Consider the following 17,355-nt stretch of genomic DNA (forward strand, 5'->3'; position numbering starts at 1 on the left):
AACAAGCTGTCACATGACTCTGTCGGCCGAAATATGGAAAAATTATAGCTCTCAAAATATGACGATGCAAAAACTAGTCTTTGCAAAAAAAAGCGTCTTTTAGTGTGACAGCTGTCAATCATAAAAACCCGATATAAATCTGGCATCGCTGTAATCGCACCGACCTGAAGAATAAAGTCGTCTAATCACTGATACCACACGAGGAAAGGCATAAAAAATAAACTCTAGGGTTTAGGTTGTCCTAGGGTTAGAGATAGGGTTGTGCTAGGGTTAGGGTTATGCTAAGGTTAGGGTCAGGGTTGTGCTAGGGTTAGTGTTAGGGTTGTGCTAGGGTTAGGGTTATGGTTGTGCTAGGGTTAGGGTTGTGCTAGGGTTAGGGTTGGGCTAGGGTTAGGATTAGGCTTGTGTTAGGGTTAGGGTTGTGCTAGGGTTAGAGTTGTGCTAGGGCTAGGGTTGTGCTAGGGTTAGGGTTGTACTAGGGTTGTGTTGGGGTTGGGATTTTTTCAAAAGTAAAGAAAAAAAAATGATGACGATATGGGAACTAATGTTGAGCGCAAGTGCTCGCTACTTGAGTTTGCATCGGGTGCTCGGGTATGCACTGAGTATCGCGGGTGCTCGAGTGACATGCTCGAGTCTCCGCCCCATATGCTTCGCGGCCAAAAAACCTTGCGGGGATTGCCTGCCATGCACGAGCGATCCCCGTATATTTTGTTTTGGGTGTCTAACAACCGTGAAACATGTGGGGCGGGGACTCGAGCATTTCACTCGAGCACCCGCGATACATGATGCATACCTGAGTACTCGATGCAAACTCAATAGCGAGAACTTGCGCTCAAGACTAATGACAACTTATTCAATATGATGACCTAATGTTATCAATTTCTGTGTCATACCTCTGTGTTCAAAATGTTCACTGTTCCCCGTGATAAAACCCTTGAAGGGTCTAGTTTCCAAAATGGTGTCACTTGTGAAGGGTTTCCACTCTTTAGGCACATCAGGGGCTCCCCAAATGCTACATAGCATCCGCTAATTATTCAAGCAAATTTTACATTCAAAAAGTCAAATGGCGCTCCTTCCCGTCCAAACCCTGCCGTGCGCCCAAACAGTGGTTTTCAACCACATATGGGGTATCAGCGTACTCAGGAGAAATTGCACAACAAATGGTATGGTGCAATTTCTCCTGTTGCCCTTATGAAAATGCAAAATTAGGGGCTGAAAAACATTTTTGTGGGAAAAATGTGAAAATTTTATTTTTACGGCTCAATGTTATAAACTTCTGTGAAGCACCTGGGGGTTCAAGGTGCTCACCACACATCTAGATAAGTTTCCTCAGGGGTCTAGTTTCCAAAATGGTGTCACTTGTGGGCGGTTCCCACTGTTTAGGCACATCAGGGGCTCTTCAAACGCAACATGTTATCCGCTAATTATTCAAGCAGATTTTACATTCAAAAAGTCAATTGGCGCTCTTTCCCTTCCAAACCCTGCCGCGCTCCCAAACTGTGGTTTTCCCCAACATATGGGGTATTGATGTGCTCAGGAGAAATTGCACAACAAATTTTGGGCCCATTTTTTCCTGTTACCCTTGCAAAAATAAAATAGTGACAGTAGTCAGAATTGTAAAAATTGGCCTGGTTATTAACGTACGTACAAACCGCCCTCGAGGGTAAAGGGGTTAAGAATAGTAAGGACCACCTGATTGCCCTATAAAAATAGGCTTTTTGACTTTCAGATTCCCTCCATCATAAATGAAACAGGATGTGTCTGATGATGTCTCACATACCACATTGCTAGATAAGATTGTAAAATGTTAAAATGACATTTCCCGGTCAATGCATTTGTCTTGGTTGAAGGCAATTCAAAACTGCAAAAACGCTACGTGTGAACATAGCCCAAGGTGTGGAGGTGCATTTTTGTTTTGGTTATTTATTTTGCCTTATATACCCTGGAAGGGATGTTCCTTAACATTTTTCCCAGGAAAATCCATTTTGGTTTCCTTTTTGTATGTTTTATTGTGAGTCCGTAAAAGTGGTGTAATACTCTGACAACGCTGTTGACAGCAGTGACCTGGGAGTCAGAAATGCTTCCAGGGGTCTTCCCCATGCTGTCCCCATGTCATTTGAGCACTGGTCCCATCGATTTGGGAAATTTTTAGGCCCTCTGCAGACCGCCGGGGGGGGCCACCAGAAAAATCCTTGAGTCTCCTATAGACTTGCATTGGGCTCGTTGCTCGGGTCGAGCACCCGAGTATTCCAAATTGACCGACCCGAGCAACGAGTACACGAGTATTTTAGTGCTCGCTCATCACTAATCTAAACAGCTCATTTACATATTAAGAAAAATGTGGATTTCACAGAAATAAGACATCAGATCGCAGATGTCAAGGTATCATTGTATTTGTTATGAGGGCGGTTGCAGACAACTTTAATATAATGGAACGCAACCGACCCCGGGGTCCGCGATGCAGCCTGGTGGACTGCTGCCGAACACTTTCCGGGTGGAAAGGAAAGCAACCAACTTAAATGTAAAACCCTTCTGTGTTTCTGCACACTGGAACGGGTATAGCAATTCGCACTATCTCCGTTAGCTGCACGAGAGATAGGTGGAGAAAAACTATCTGTAGTCCTGTTACAGCACAGGGACTACAGTGGCGGCGCTAGGATGCGTGTGGGACTACGCCGATGGGTACACGTGCCTCCAGCCGGCGTGCTACCAGTCTGAAGGGTACTACTCCACGTGGCTGACAGGCGATAGCCGTGGATAGGACATCTGCAGGCTAGCCAGGGTGTTAGGCGACCCCTTTGGCAGAGCCAGACTGCTAGAAAAACTACCTGCCTCTATTGAACTAGCCTGCCTCTATGGAACTAGCCCGCCTGACAGAAACTACTCGTGGAGCACAGTCGTCCACACAATCGCATCACTGCTCAATGATCAGAGCGCGCCGCCATGTTTGTGGGCGGGCCTTTTAAAGACTAAGCCCTGCCCACCGATGCACCATTGGTGACACCACCTGTGGACCAATCAGGCGGTGCCAGGTGGGTGCCAAACCACCAATCACGATCCGCCAGGTCACGGGCATGCTCAGTGCGGCGAATCCTGGACTTAGACTCCAAACGCCCAGTCGCCCTCTGCAACCCATGCTTAACATTGCTAGGTACCAATACATGGGAGACAATCTATATGTCTCGTGGACCAGCTAGGTGTTGGGGCTGACATTAATGCTAAGCAGTATCATCCCTGGCTGGACTGAAATGGGAGACCACAGAAGGTCCTGGACACATTTCAAATCCAGCCACAGACCAATGCTTAACAGTATTTAACTTTCTATGTGCCCATATCTATGGCTTAGGAGGGTTGATCCTCCTGACAGATTCTTGCAAATATTGAGCTCTGTAGTGCTATAAAGGGCATTTTTTATGATACTTGTCCAGACAACAAAAGTGGATGAACTGAGACTGTATACACACTCAATAAAGTGATCAGACCTTTGAATTTTGAGCAGCAAGATCAGAACGTGGTAATTTTTAGTTAATTTTAGTAAAACAGTAAGCAGATGTGCAGCAAAATTTCACATGTTTCAACAGACTAATGTGAATTTATTATTGAGTTCAATGGGGACTGTATACATTTGTAGACAGTGATCTCCCCCTAGTGATGACTACAGGCTACTAGAATGTTATTTAACTTTTACAGTGGTGTGAGGGAGTCTTGTCCAAAGTCTGTATGAAAGCATTGTCTGGTCAGGAAGATGCATTTGTGGCACCCCAGAAGTCCAGTTGCCACAGTGGCATTGCCTCCCTCACAAGAAGTGATGCCATGCCAGGAAGCAAGCAGGGGTCCCCTAATCAGGTATACTAGCATGCAACACATTCCTGGCTCCAGACCAGCAAGGGGAGCTCCTCCCCTTAGCAACTGGGATCTGGAGGCGGGGTTAGTTAGACTTTGTGAGAGGAGTTGAAGTCAGGACATCAACGAGGAAAGACCTGGGGAGTGGAGCTGCACGGCAGTTCACCCCTGAGGATAGGAGCACGGAAGAGCTGGATACCGGAGTCCGAGGTTGTGGGGCACCGAAGGCCCAGCAGAAGAAACCGGAGGGCAGGAGACTGCAGGTCTCCTAGCCCCATCAGACGCCCGGAGGCTTAGCAGCACCGCAGGGCCCAGCACCGCCACGTGGGAGCGACGCATCAGCAAGGCCCGAGCTGCCTGCCATACGGGTGAGCGCAAAGACGTTGTACTCAGGGACGAGGGCCACCGCACAGCTACAAGCAGCAGGGCCAGAGAGATTAGTGCAAAAGGGAAGGCCTACAACTCCACCTGGCGAGGTGGATTTCTTACTTGCTTCCAGGCTGCCCGGACTTCCACTTCTAGCAGCATCCGTGTCCTGGTCTGCCTAATCACCGCAAGTAAACATAAGAGGAAACCGTCATTGAGTTGTGGACTGATTATTAACTGCGCCATCCCCTGCACTACACCGCCCAGCATCATCTACTTCACTACAACATCCACACAGCCCTGGAGCTAAGCTCTACCTGTAGAGAGCCAAACCAACTCTGCTGCATTAACAACAGCTTCAGAGGACCTGCGCTGCAGCAGTGGCTACCTATAGCCGCATACCACAGGTGGCGTCACAAATTGCATACATAAAAACTATAAAATTCTCATTTTTACTGATCGCCCTGGGTCATGGACCGGGTCACCGCCACTGTGACATCTTCCCTAGCAACTACCGGCCTGGCACTGAGTACCCCACGGCCCAGGGGGCGGGTCACATTTATTTAGGGGGTTTGTGCCTGTAATTTTGTGTCTTTATTTGGGGAGGGTCAGGACTGAGGTGTATATTAGTTTAAAGAAGTTGTCCACTACTTGGATAAGTCCTTGTCATACCCCACTCTTGGCCCCGATAAAATAAAAAAGCTTATACTCCACCTTCCATGCTGGTGCTGTTCCCGCGGTGTCAGCACTCACTCTCCCGGAAGACCCATGCTGTTGTTGTGACACGTGACCCCAGCACCCAATCAGCGCTGGCATCCACTGTCCCCGCCTCCTGTCGAATTGAGCATGAAGAGGAAGTGAGAGAGCAGTTGCAACCCGGACTACCTCTTGATGTTCGATTTGTCCAAAGGCGGAGACAGTGACACCAGTGCTGATTGGGCGCTGGGGTCACATTTCACAACAAAAGCACCAGAGCCCCGGAACTGCAAGTGCTGACACTGCTGGAACGGCACCAGTACCGGAAGTGAGTATACGCTTTTTTATTTTATCGGAGCCAGATATTTAGATCAAGAAGGGGTGGTCCAAGTAGTGGACAACCCCTTTAAGGGTCTATATTCTGGGATCTACCGTACATTCATTTTGGGGTGCAATATATATTCATATACATTATTTGCCATTTTAATGCTGTAGGCTGACTTATACATGTGTGGAGACAGCCAGCTTCTTTTTATGCCAGTTTTGGTAATATCAGTGATGTCCTTCTTCAACACACTAGAAGTCACAGATGTAGTATAAACTTACCATTGTTTGCTCATAATATAAGAAGATTTTATTGTTCTAGGTAAAAGCAGCATGGGAGTAGAGTAATTGCTGAGCTGAACTAGACTGGTGAATGATTGACAGCGCACAGCTTCTAGTGGACTGTATAACCCCAACATCAAGTGCATATTTAGAGATAATTTCTAAAAATTATTTTTTAAAAAATAATTTGTAAAAAAGAGTAAATCAGTAATCAAATACAAATGTACAGTATACTGACAACACAGCACAGGCTGGACAATATTTAAGTCACACCCCAAGGAACACCCAGAAAAGTTTACTGGATTGTCCTAGCAAAATTGGAGCTTTTGACAAGTATGCGCCAGTACAATGAATATCATGCTTATGCTTTGTTTTACTACAGCAGAAATCACACACAGAATTTCAAAGTTCATTTTTCAAGGATTCCAACAAGGCACTCTCAAAAGTAGTGTAAGGGAGTTTTCATAGTAAATCACCAGTATTTTAAAAGTATTTTCGAAGTCTGGAAAATCCCTCTCACAGGGTGCAGTTTTAAAAGAAAAAAAACTAAGCTTTGCTCAACCTCCCTGATTCCGGCGCTAAGTCTCCGCCACTGCTCCTGGTGTCTGTTATTGTCTCCAGTGCTGACATTGCCTCAATAAGTGAGCACAGCGGCTCTTAGCTGCTCATGAAATCAACTCGGGCAGACCATCTGAGCTCAATCATTGGCTGCAGCATTGCAGATGTGACATCAGCGCTGCAGACATTAACAGACAACAGGAGCAGCAGCAGAGACTCAGCACTGGGAAGGGTAAGTAAAGCTCAGTTTTTTATTTAGAAACATACTGTACCAAGTGAGAGGGTTTTCTGAAACTAGAAACCCCTTTTAATTAAAGACATTTTGTACGTCATGGTGCCTTAAAGGGTTAAACTGAATTTCCACCTTTTAATACTATGTTGTGTTTAGGTCCAAGTTTTTGCGCTGATACACTTCATAATATATCGCTATATTCATTGAGCCGATACTTTAAATCTTACAGTGCTCCAAAGTTCTTACATGAAATAATCCCATTCAAATTGCAGCCACCACTAGGGGGAGCTTAGGGGGTAACTGCATACAGTACATGGGCTTACAGAATATTTGTATATGTCAAATACTCAACAAAGAAATCAAATGGATGTATTTTGGGACCGCAAAGAAGCCCATCGCAGTACCTTGTGGCGGTCTAAAATAGGATGATTTAAAGGGTAGACTTCCAAGTTGTGATAAAAAACATTAATATGGTGAAACTTCATTATCTATGACCATCTTAATACCATATTCAATTAAGTTGTAGAATTATGGGAATCACAGGATTGATAGACATGTTAATGGTATGCAAATGATGAAAAAATGGAAACACATTTTCAACATATTTAGTAGCGAGTAAGAGCACCACACCTAGAAATATATGGAGACACACGCCTTGGTTTGATATCAATTACGTTTTTCATGGTTGTCTGACTAAGTTCTGCCATTCTAAATGCACTTGGGCTCGCAAATTATCATCAATGATGTCCCAGATATGCTTGCTGGAAGACAAGTCTGGAGACGCCACAGGCCATAGAAGCCCATTTGGACAACAAAGGCTTCTCATAGTAGCATGGGCAGCATGCAGCCTGGTGTGGTCATGCTGAAAAATGGCTCCTTGGACAATTTGGAGAACTGGTCCTTCCTCTGGTTCCACAACCAAATCAATGTAACACTGATCTGTTAGTGTGCCACAGTCAAATCCAATTGGAGTAAAATATAAAAAAATAACTTTTATTCAATATTTTTTTTAAAAAATTTTAAGTGTCCAAACTCCGTGACAAATTTCCTAAAATTATCCTAAACATAGGACTATTGTGTGTGATTTTAATTTATCTCACCAGCTTCCCATTAATATATACTGTCTTGTTAGGAGGTCAGGGATTAGTCAAGATTCAAAGGGTATCTTTTTCTTTATATTTATAACTCCCTTTTCAATTTAGCCTCTGGCTATTAGAAGTTATGCCATCTCATTTCACCTCATTGTGAGTCTGCAGTCTGATAATGGCATTAGTAATATTCATTTTACTATGTCCTGTGCTATTATCTTCAGAACAGCTTTATAGTCCTGCCGTCATATGCAAGTGCGGTGCTTGTTTCTCCTGATCTAGGAGTTTTATATTGAGATAGCCTGGCTAATCATCTCTTATAGTCCTTAGTACTTTCTATGTAAATGCATTTCATCATTCTTGTATGAGACTGTCATGATCATCAGGGGCTCACATATTATTATGGGCGAGGTACATTGATGACGTCTTCATCCTATGGACAGATACAGAAACGAGATTCAATGAATTTGTTGATTGCCTCAACCAGAACCAGTTAGGCTTGTATTTTACCAGTGAGATTCAAAAACACAATCTAAACTTCCTTGACATTACAATAATAAATACCAACCAAGGCCAGTTAACCAAACACTGTTTCGAAAACCGACAGCCACATGTGGGTTACTATCCTGGCAGAGTTACCACCCGGCCCCCTACATACTGCGGAATTATCTTGGAGCATATTTATACTATATAAAACAGTGAAGTGTTTGAATTTTGAGAAATCTGTAGGACATGGCAGGATTCTTATCAAAAGACATCAATACAGACCAATGGTTCACAGAGGCTAGAGAAGTCCGTTCATTCAGCTATACTCAATCCATTAAAACCGCATTTGCAGCACTTACAACATCATACAAAGATAGTATACGTTCCAGGTGGGAAGTCCAAAGTCTGGACAATTATATTAAAAGCTAGCTGTACTACCCGGCTTCGCCCGGGTTAATAACTGCTGTTAGCAAAATAGAATGTGTTAATAAAAATTTATTCTCCACACAAAAACCACAAAACAAATAGATAGAAATGTAATTATTAACAGGCAAAAACTAAGCTAATAGAAGCATTTCACAACATATATTTCAACACCAGAGATATTCCACACAGATTTAACTAAATTGGCCAAGTAATGTGAAGTACTCTTCTACTCCTTATTCGAGAGCCTTTTGATAAACGACATTCTTAGTTCTTCCTTCAGATGCAAACACGAACAGATTTTTGGCTGTTCCAACTTTTGAAGAGGCCACATAAAGTTGACTATGAGAAAAGCATGGAGATTGTAAATCGATTCCAACTACTTTCAAGGACTGTCCCTCTCCTCAGAAAGTTCATTGGCCCTTGAGGAAGCAGCTCTTGTTTTCATGTCTGCACTGCAAGCCTCGCTTCCCTCTCCTCAGAAAGTTCATTGGCTCTTGAGGAAGCAGCTCTTGTTTTCAGGTCTGCAAGCCTCGCTTCCCTCTCCTCAGAAAGTTCATTGGCTCTTGAGGAAGCAGCTATTGTTTTCATGTCTGCAAGCCTCGCTTCCCTCTCCTCAGAAAGTTCATTGGCCCTTGAGGAAGCAGCTCTTGTTCTCTTATCTGCAAGCCTCGCTTCCCTCTGCTCAGAAAGTTCATTGGCTCTTGAGGAAGCAGATGCTGTTCTCATGTGTGTCAACCTTGTTTATCGGTCTTCACATTTTTCATTGGCCCGTAATGCACCTTTTCTTTTCGCATCAGCTGACATTCGTCCCATGAAATTCCTTTTCTTATGAGGCATTATTGTGGTAAAAATAGTCTGTAACTGGCAGTTTCTATATCCTCTCACATAGAAGTAATGTGACTGACATCAGCCTTTCCACCAACACACCCTAACTGACATCTTATTACCTAACACAAGCTTTGTTATACTGAGAATGTCCTTTGTTGCCTTTATTAACCAATCACAGCTCAGATTAATTAACTGTAGCAAAATAGAAGCTGAGCTGTGATTGGTTGCTATTGGCAGCCTGATAAATCTTATGAGATGCGTTTTGTGTGTGCTGAGGGTGGTATATGTGTTCAAGCACATGGTAGTGTGTAGCGCATTTTGTGTGTATGTTCATATCCCCGTGTGTGGTGAGTATGATTATCCCATGTCGGGGTCCCACCTTAGCAACTGTACGGTATATATGTAGCACCCTGAGGATTCGGCTGCTACAGGGGTATTGCACCTCAACCCAGAGGTGTGATATTCCACTCCCGGGTAAGGATGGAGTGTGGAACTGAGCTCAGTTAGCTGCATGCACTACACACATCCCATTTCCGAGGAGCAGACCAACGGTACTCCCACTTAGAAATGTGCAGGTACGACCGAGTCTGTTCCTGGCTGGAGTGGGAGGGGGGTGGTACATCCCAGTAGTGTAGGGGCAGATAGGGGGAGCAGCCTGGGTAAAGATAGGAGCTCATTGGGTGCTGGTCACTTGAGCTCACACATAGAGGGAGTATTTAAGGTGGGCACCATCTAAGATCAGGGTCAGTCAGTCAGTCAGTCAGCCAGTCTTTGCAGAGAAGCCAGAGGAGAGGAAGAGAGCAGAAGAGCAGAGCAGCCCCAGCCCAAGAGTGAGAGAGGAGAGCAAGAAAGACCCAGAGGGGGAGAAAGAAGGAACTCTGAGAACCCAAGTACAACCCTAGGGTGAAGAGTTGGCAACAGGGTACCGGATCCCAAACTGTTGGGGGCTAAAGCATACCTCAGCCAGAGACCGGAGGCCGTGGGCAGGATCTGCCACGGCCACCCACCACATCCACCCTGAAGGCAAACCACGTGTAGGGTCAGGGAACCCAAGGCCAAGGGTCTCCCAACAGAAGGCCCGAGGGAGCTGGACCTAGGTGGATCCCTGGTGGGGACGGCCAGAAGAAAGGACAAGAAGGAGGGCTCAGGGACACGCTCCGGACTTGCTTGGGGGTTGGCTGAATCCAGGACCTGGTGGACGCAGCACGGCTCGGGTGGTCACTCAAGGCCGGAGTGACCGGAATATCTGCAGTAAGTAAACACCCTGAACTGCACAACCCGACTCTGTCTTTAATTATCATCTACGCTGCACCACCACAACCCCCATCCTCTGCACCTGACCCCCTGAGGCCATACCCCTCCCGTTGGGGGTTATACTATCTAAAGCTGCACCAACACCATCAGCCTCAGCGGACCCTGCTGCAGCGGCGGCCGTAGTGACCGCAATCCAACGGGTGGCGTAGTCGACATAACGAACTTTGTAACATCTGTAGGACTGCCACATACTCTGAGCTTGACACCCTGGGCACGGACCGGGTCACAGCCACTCGGAGACTACAACCCCCATCTGATCCGGCTCCGGGTATTCCCCTAAAGAATATGGCCCAGGGGGCGCGTCAACTTTGGCGTAGTCGGCAGGATCACGTGCCCGCAACACCCGGGTACTGCGTGCCTGAAGAAAAGAACAAGTTTACCTCAAAAAGAAGTCTCCTGCCGGTTCCGGAGGGTCCCCGCCATCGGACTCCATCACAGGTCGATTCCCGCCGGTTGTCCGCCATTAACAGCTTTTTCCCGCCATCTGCAGAGTTTCCCGCCACTGGGAGACGATTCCCGCCATTTCCAAAGGTTTCCCGCCTTGTCAGAGCGGACGCCATTATGGGCGTGCCAGAGGATGGCAAGAGGCCGCCTCCCATCGTGGGCCAGGACCGAAAATGGCGCCAAAAGTGGAAACCGCCCCCACCAACAGAGACTGTGATGCTAGAGGTGTCTGTCAGCGTGAAAGAACTGCCCCTGGAGCTGACAATCACCAAGTGGCCCCGGGACCGCCCTCGAAGTGGGAGGACTGAGAAGAAGAGAGCAAAGATGGGTGTCGCCTGGAGCAGTCTGGAGAGAGCGCACCCGGAGACAAGAAGCCTAGAGCTGAGTCCAGAAGAAGCTTACCCGGAGAAGGAAGAAGAGCAGAGCAGCACCGGCCCGCTGGCCAGGAGCCTGCTGGAGACAACGGAAGGAGAGCAGAGCAGCACCGACCCGTTGGTCAGGAGCCTGCTAGAAGCAACGACCCCACTAGGCTTAGTGGAGGTCTTGGCACAGCTCCCCCGAGATCGGGAGTGTGCACAGACCGCGCTGGAGAGCCTCGCACGGAGGATGGCCCGGGTGCAGCGAGAGACGTTGGCGGAGTGGAGCCGTGAGATGGCCCAGCAGACAAGAACTCGTCAGCGGAGCACGCCACCCGAGACGAGGAGACAGACCGCCTCTGAGGATGGCGCAGGAGGACTGAAGGCCGGAGACGGCGCCGAGAAGGGAGCCGAATGAAAGGAGGCAGGTAAAGGGGACATCTCTACCCCAAACCGGGAAACCGCGTACCTGCCCCAGCTCCCCGTCGCAGAGCCCGAAGTACCCCCTGCCGTGCCCGTAACCGCAACGTCACCGCCACAGACTAGGCCTCAACCGGAAGCCGCAGCCGCGACCCCTGTGACGTCACACGCCTCGACCCCGAGCGTGACCAAGCAGGAAGTACCACCAGCCTGGTCGCAAGGCCTAGTACCCCCGGGCGCCGCAATACCAACAGCGCCTCCTACCTCCGCGGAGCCACCGGCCTGGTCGCAGGGCCAAGTAGCCCAGGGCGCCGCCGTCCTTACGGTGCCCTTCACTTTCCAGGTGCCCCAGGCCTGGCCGCAAGGCCTGGGCAACCCGGGCGCCACCACCACCGCGCCCATAAAACCAAGAGTGCCGCATCTGGGAGAAGATTTGTTCGCCCAACATACGTGCCCGGATGGGCAGCCCTTTATATGGCCACCGGAGTTTCACCATCCCCGACTCCGGAAAGAGAGACCCCTAGACGAGCCCCTGATTCCGGTTCCAAAGCCCGTAAAGAGGATCTCGCCCCCGCTAGAGGAGGCACAGTTTGAGTGGGACCCCACCGGAGAAGATCTCATGGGGTTCACTCAGGAGACTCGGGCAGCCGCAGCGGAGCGGGCAGAGTGCTGCCGCCAGCAGCTCGAGGTCTTTGAGAGGGAGCGGAGAGAGAGGCGGGTCCGAGAACAACAAGCGCAGATAAGGAGCGCGGAGCAGAAGAGCCGGGCCAGGAGGAGTCCCCGTGCAGCTCACGGTCCCCCTTCCACCGGGACTGTGATCAAGTTTAATATGCAGCACGGGTGGGGCTTCATCCGAGATCACCGCACCCCAGGCGACGTCTTCGTGACAAGAAGAGACGTTGAGTCCCACCTACCGGAGGGACACAGAGGAACGTGACCTGTATATAGGGGACGAGGTCACCTTCACCCGGCACAAGTGTGCCAAAGGACCCTACGCCCTCCATGTGCATCGCCTGACGGAGGAGGAGCTGCGGTGTGAGGAGGAGCAAGAGGACCGGACGGGTCTGAAGCTAAAGGTAACCACAAAGAAAGAGCAGGAGGACGTCGTCGTTGAGTACAGCAGAGTACAAGCTGTATATAGTTGCCCGTCGGGGCACAGTGAACTGTTGCTAATATAGTCCCCGTTGGGACCAGCGAATTGAACTGTTACCCGTATTTCCCTTAATCCCTCTGACCGAGGACTGAGAGCGGTCATCCCTATTCCCATTACCTGGCCGAGGACTGAGAGCGGCCATACCTCCCCTTGTATATAGTTGCGCTTTCCAAAGCGCCCTCTACCGGTTTTATAGGAAGACCATTTTTCTAGAGAAACTGTTGCACTTTTCCCGGGCACACGTTGCACAGTGTCCGGAGGAGGAGCTAGAAGACGAGAATGTTATTTATAAAAAAAAAACAAAAAGTTTTATTGCTGATATATATGTTTTATATGTTTTTATTATGTTGTTTATGCAAAAATTGTATGTTTTGGTGTTTTTATATCTTACAGCCCGAGGACGTGCTGTGATTTACCAGGGGGGAATGTAGCACCCTGAGGATTCGGCTGCTACAGGGGTATTGCACCTCAACCCAGAGGTGTGATATTCCACTCCCGGGTAAGGATGGAGTGTGGAACTGAGCTCAGTTAGCTGCATGCACTACACACATCCCATTTCCGAGGAGCAGACCAACGGTACTCCCACTTAGAAATGTGCAGGTACGACCGAGTCTGTTCCTGGCTGGAGTGGGAGGGGGGTGGTACATCCCAGTAGTGTAGGGGCAGATAGGGGGAGCAGTCTGGGTAAAGATAGGAGCTCATTGGGTGCTGGTCACCTGAGCTCACACATAGAGGGAGTATTTAAGGTGGGCACCATCTAAGATCAGGGTCAGTCAGTCAGTCAGTCAGCCAGTCTTTGCAGAGAAGCCAGAGGAGAGGAAGAGAGCAGAAGAGCAGAGCAGCCCCAGCCCAAGAGTGAGAGAGGAGAGCAAGAAAGACCCAGAGGGGGAGAAAGAAGGAACTCTGAGAACCCAAGTACAACCCTAGGGTGAAGAGTTGGCAACAGGGTACCGGATCCCAAACTGGTGGAGGCTAAAGCATACCTCAGCCAGAGACCGGAGGCCGTGGGCAGGATCTGCCACGGCCACCCACCACATCCACCCTGAAGGCAAACCACGTGTAGGGTCAGGGAACCCAAGGCCAAGGGTCTCCCAACAGAAGGCCCGAGGGAGCTGGACCTAGGTGGATCCCTGGTGGGGACGGCCAGAAGAAAGGACAAGAAGGAGGGCTCAGGGACACGCTCTGGACTTGCTTGGGGGTTGGCTGAATCCAGGACCTGGTGGACGCAGCACGGCTCGGGTGGTCACTCAAGGCCGGAGTGACCGGAATATCTGCAGTAAGTAAACACCCTGAACTGCACAACCCGACTCTGTCTTTAATTATCATCTACGCTGCACCACCACAACCCCCATCCTCTGCACCTGACCCCCTGAGGCCATACCCCTCCCGCTGGGGGTTATACTATCTAAAGCTGCACCAACACCATCAGCCTCAGCGGACCCTGCTGCAGCGGCGGCCGTAGTGACCGCAATCCAACGGGTGGCGTAGTCGACATAACGAACTTTGTAACATCTGTAGGACTGCCACATACTCTGAGCTTGACACCCTGGGCACGGACCGGGTCACAGCCACTCGGAGACTGCAACCCCCATCTGATCCGGCTCCGGGTATTCCCCTAAAGAATATGGCCCAGGGGGCGCGTCATATACTCTTTGGCACCATCGCTCTCATTCTTTAATTCTCCCTTGTTCACATGTGGCAGCTGTCAATTTGCCTACGACACTTTTCCTTTCACTTTTTCCCCATTATGTAGATAGGGGCAAAATTGTTTGGTGAATTGGAACGTGCGGGGTTAAAATTTCACCTCACAACATAGCCTATGACGCTCTCGGGGTCCAGACGTGTGACTGTGCAAAATTTTGTGGCTGTAGCTGCGACGGTGCAGATGCCAATCCCGGACATACATAAATACATACACACATACTGTACATACAGTACATACACACACACACACATTCAGCTTTCTGCACCCCAGAATTTCTCGCTAAATGGGAGAGGGAAGCAACTGAAAGCTCCATAAGATTCATGAGATTACTCCTGGAACAGGAGAAGAAAACCATTGAAATCTCTACCCAAACCCTCAAAGAGCCGATTGAAGGCATAAAAAAATTCAAAAATGACAAAGAATTTGAAAAGCTTGAAGCCACATTACAACAAACAATAGAGAAACAACAGTGCTCAATAAAAGAAAGAAAACATAATCAATTTACGCGTGATTTAGCTGAATTTAGAGACAAAACTGCTTACAACTTTAATCATAACCAGAGCAGAGAAAATCAATCAGAAATTTCATCATCAGAGGGTGAAACATCAGAAAGTGAGGCATCAGGACAAGTGTTTCAATATCAGAGATCTCATCCCCCCCACTATAGAGGCACATACAAGCCATCCAATTGAGGTAGATATTAGAGAGCAAAAAACACCCAGGGAACCAACAGAGGTTTTTTAGATCAAGAATATCCAATACTATCAGACTACAAAATCCAAACCAGATATACCAAGAGATAAATCAGGATATGGAGGACTCGAATAACATCATTAATTTATCTTCTCATCAACTAACAAAAGACGAAGAACTCCTATTATCCCAAGGTCTATCATTTGTACCAACCACACGATATAATGCTTTTGATTGGATGATAGATGTGAACCTCTATGCATGCAAACTAAAATGGAAAAAATGTTAGAAAAATTCCAATAGACAGCAATGTATGGCTCTTAATATTGAGGAGGAAGACTTAGATAGATTTGATACACTTGTACAACTATCAAAAGAAGGACAAAAAGAGGAAGGAAAAGGTCCCTTTGCAGACCTTAAAAAGAAAAGTTCAAAAAATCCACCACCCGCTGAAACCACGCACCTAGATCTCTTTGTTGAATTAGTCACACAGAGACTAGAACAATTAGATCAACAGAAACATGAATGCGGACTAGAGAAAAATCTGAGTCCGGATACCCTCAAAGCCCTTCAATCATTAACATCAAATAAGCAAATTACAATAAAACAGGCCAACAAAGGAGGTAATCTGGTTATCATGGACACTGAGACATATAAAACAGTGTGTCTCAATATCCTTAAAGATAAAAAATTCTACCGTAAGGCTATGTGCCCACGATGCAGAAATGCTGCATATTTTTTCCGCTTCTCCCTGGCAGGAAAAACGCATGCGGATTTTACATGCGGTTTTCCCGCCAGGTAGAAGCGTTTCAAACGTTGTTGCATGCATTTCTGCATGCGGGTTATCAATCGCTTTTCCAAGCGATTTTAGCATCACTTGGAAAAGTGATTGACAACTAGTTCACACTATATAAATCCATGCAACCGGCATGGATTTATAGTAGTGTGACCAAGTTAGTTAAAAAAAAGAATAAGAATAGTAAAAAATAAAAAAAATAAAGTTTATACTCACCTTCCGTTGTCCTCCCGGTGTTTTGTCTGCTCCGTACAGTGTCTTGCACTGCTCGCGGTGGTGTGAAGGACCTGCGGTGACGTCATTGAGCCATGTGATGGGTCACATGACTCAGTGACGTCATGGCAGGTCCTTCACAACAACGTGATCATTGCAAGACACTGGACGGAGCAGACAAAACACCGGGAAGACATCGGAAGGTGAGTATAAACTTTATTTTTTATTTTAAATTCTTTTTTTTACAGTTTCTATGGTACTCAGGTCTGGATGAGAGTCTCCTCTCCTCCAGACTTGGGTACCATCCGCACATAGAAAAGCATAATATCCGTGTGTACAAATGTACTGACACGGATATTATGCGTTTCAATGCAAGTCAATGGCGGCGATTACGCTGCGTGTCCACAAAATTAATGGACATGCTGCGGATTTTTGAGCGCAGCATAAACGCTGCGGAAAAATCCGCAACAAGGGCATTGAAAGTGCGGCTTGTCATTGGGGACCATGGGGGGCGGATTACCAAGCGTTTCCCAAGCGTTTATGCTGCGGAAATTCCGCAGCATAAACGCTTGTAAAACGCTACGTGGGCACACAGCCTTAAATTGACCATAATCCAATATATATACACCAGGAAGAACTGAAAAATATTCTAGCTGAGGCAAGAATAAAGGGCCTCATAGACAAAAAGGAACATGAATTCCTATTAATTGGACACCTACAGATATTGACGTTCTATGGGGTCCCTAAAGTACATAAAGGACTACAAAATTTAAAAGGACGTCCCATAGTTTCAGGAATAAGGAGCATAACTCAAAATATTAGCATCTATGTAGAAAAGATCGTAAAAAATTTCGTGACCAGTTTACCATCTCACGTAGGAGATACAATGGACATTTTAAAGAAATTAGAAGACCTGGAAATTCCACCAGGGACCTTCTTGGCGAGACTCGATGTAAAACAACTTTACAGCTCTATTCCCCATGATTTGGGATGTAAAACAGTCCAATCTTTCTTGAATACAAGAGGTGTACAATATCGAGAACACAACATCTTCATCATTAAACTATTGAAATTCACCTTGACCAAAAATATCTTCACTAGTGTTGAGCGAACATGCTCTACACTGCTCGGT

The 17,355-nt window shown here is 47.3% G+C and overlaps 1 protein-coding gene across 1 annotated transcript in view; it reads left to right on the forward strand.

The window, feature by feature from the left end:
• The first annotated feature begins 6,127 nt into the window (after nt 1-6,127).
• The window catches only part of LOC141165344 (beta-1,3-galactosyltransferase 1-like), a 58,311-nt gene continuing 47,083 nt past the window's right edge, over nt 6,128-17,355 (forward strand). Inside the window, exon 1 of the mRNA XM_073650942.1 lies at nt 6,128-6,301. The gene's annotated coding sequence lies outside the window, so the exon portion shown is untranslated. The remainder of the gene's footprint in view (nt 6,302-17,355) is intronic.

This window comes from Phyllobates terribilis, unplaced genomic scaffold, assembly GCF_046119375.1.
Source record: "Phyllobates terribilis strain yellow unplaced genomic scaffold, ASM4611937v1 Scaffold_11__3_contigs__length_659146591, whole genome shotgun sequence".
Lineage (NCBI taxonomy): Eukaryota > Metazoa > Chordata > Amphibia > Anura > Dendrobatidae > Phyllobates > Phyllobates terribilis.